The 1880-nt window shown below is 39.9% G+C and overlaps 1 long non-coding RNA gene across 1 annotated transcript; it reads left to right on the top strand.

The window, feature by feature from the left end:
- The first annotated feature begins 266 nt into the window (after positions 1 to 266).
- Positions 267 to 984, top strand: LOC123440533. The gene is made up of 3 exons (XR_006630325.1): positions 267 to 310; positions 515 to 584; positions 893 to 984. It is a non-coding gene; the product is annotated as an uncharacterized LOC123440533 (long non-coding RNA).
- The last annotated feature ends 896 nt before the right edge of the window (positions 985 to 1880 follow it).

The following is a 1880-nucleotide window of genomic DNA, read 5'->3' on the forward strand; positions in this document are numbered from 1 at the left end:
GATGCACGCCCCGTGGTACAACAGCTACAACTACCATTACATGGAAGGTGATAGCATGAGAGTGATGTACGAGCCGTGGTTTGTGAAGTACAAAGTCGATCTCGTGTTTGCAGGGCATGTCCACGCTTACGAACGGATGTCTACTCTCTCTTCAACCGCGCTAGGGGAACAGGTTTGTTTTTTTGCTGATGAATATCTGTACGAAATTCCCTTGTCACTTGTGTTCTGAAATTGATTTTTTGTTTGTTCTAGAGTTGATCTCATTAGAGGATCTTTTGCAAGCTTGCTCCCTTTGGGAGAAATTTGATGTGTATGTATATTATTTTCTTGATATAATCGCTGAAACCTTTAATTGTCAGAATATACAAATGCAACATGATATAAAAACAATAGTAATCTGATACCTAGATATGGTTTTGTAAAAAGAAAGAATATGTCTTTTCAGCTGGTTTGTCGCCAGCCATTCATTATGTTTTTGATGTTTTGCTTATAGATGTTGATTTGTAATAAGCAGCCCAGTAATGCTCCAGAAATTTGATAGTGGAGTGAAGGTGATCCAGACCAAGACGCGTAGTGATGATGAGGTATGTTGTGGCAATGATAAGTCCAGATGTCATTTTAGATTCATACTGAATAGCATTGCATGACATAGGAGGAGTAAGCTAGCAGCCATACAAAACAGTGCCTTGATTTTGTGTCTAGACCTGGCAAATATGATTCCCACCTAAATCATAGTTTTAACCAAAAGTATGAACGAATGGCTTGTTCTGTTTTTGTGTTGTTACTGGTATCTACATGTTTCCATGCACTCGTCGGCTTGTCGCCAGTTGCGTTGCACCTACCATCTTTAGTAGCATATAGTCACATACTAATCTCCCCCCGATAAAAATAGGTATTTGCAAGAATCTCATCACTCGCGCAAAAGCCGGATGCTCTTCTGAAAGGAATAAGCCCCAGCGACGCTGCATTTACACTGGGGATTGCTATAGTAGCATATTGTCACATACTAATCTCCCCAGATAAAAATAGGTATTTGCAAGAATCTCATCACTCGTGCAAAAGCCGGATGCTCTTCTGAAAGGAATAAGCCCCAGCGACGCTGCATTTATACTGGGGATTGCACCAGCTTTAGCGAAGGAGCATCTTCTAAATGCAGAAAACAAAGGTGTCCTGAGATTGCTCCTTTCAATCTCTCCCTAATAATAAAGCAAATACGGTTGCACCAGCTTTAGCGAAGGAGCATCTTCTAAATGCACAAAACAAAGGTGTCCTGAGATTGCTCCTTTCAAGTATTTTGCAAGACATGTATTTAGTTCCAGGCTGAATGAACTAACCAATATAAAGCAAATTCTCAGGTCTCCTCTGCAGGGATGTCAGCCGCCCAGATGGATTCCGCTTCTACATCAATTTGTTTAACGAGATTGATCCCCAAAATATTTATTCGTGAGTAGACTCCCCTGCTTCACCCTCAAGTTTTTTTTTGTTGAAACAATTTGTTGTTGTATTCCTAGGTTTTTCCATGTTATTTTCAGAGCATGCATATTGCATGAAAATGGTATGCGTTTTACTAACTGTGTATTTTCCAGGCCAAAAACACATGGACTATACCACACTTGGATCTCTGTGGCAATGGCAGCACATTGACACAATTTTGATTCATGAAAATTGGAGTTCAGCTGACTGAACATTGATGTGACTTTTTGCCTGAATGTTCCGCCGTGTTGTATCTTATTTACAAATTACAAGGCATAACGTTTTCATCATTTGGTTGATCAATGACTTCTGGTGTGCCGTATACGTAAGTTGAGTCGAGGATTTTGGATAGTTTTTTACTGAGCCACAAAAGAGTTTCAACAAAGGCATGTAATGGGGCAACATTT

The sequence above is a fragment of the Hordeum vulgare genome, chromosome 3H (assembly GCF_904849725.1).
Source record: "Hordeum vulgare subsp. vulgare chromosome 3H, MorexV3_pseudomolecules_assembly, whole genome shotgun sequence".
In the NCBI taxonomy this organism is placed as follows: domain Eukaryota; kingdom Viridiplantae; phylum Streptophyta; class Magnoliopsida; order Poales; family Poaceae; genus Hordeum; species Hordeum vulgare.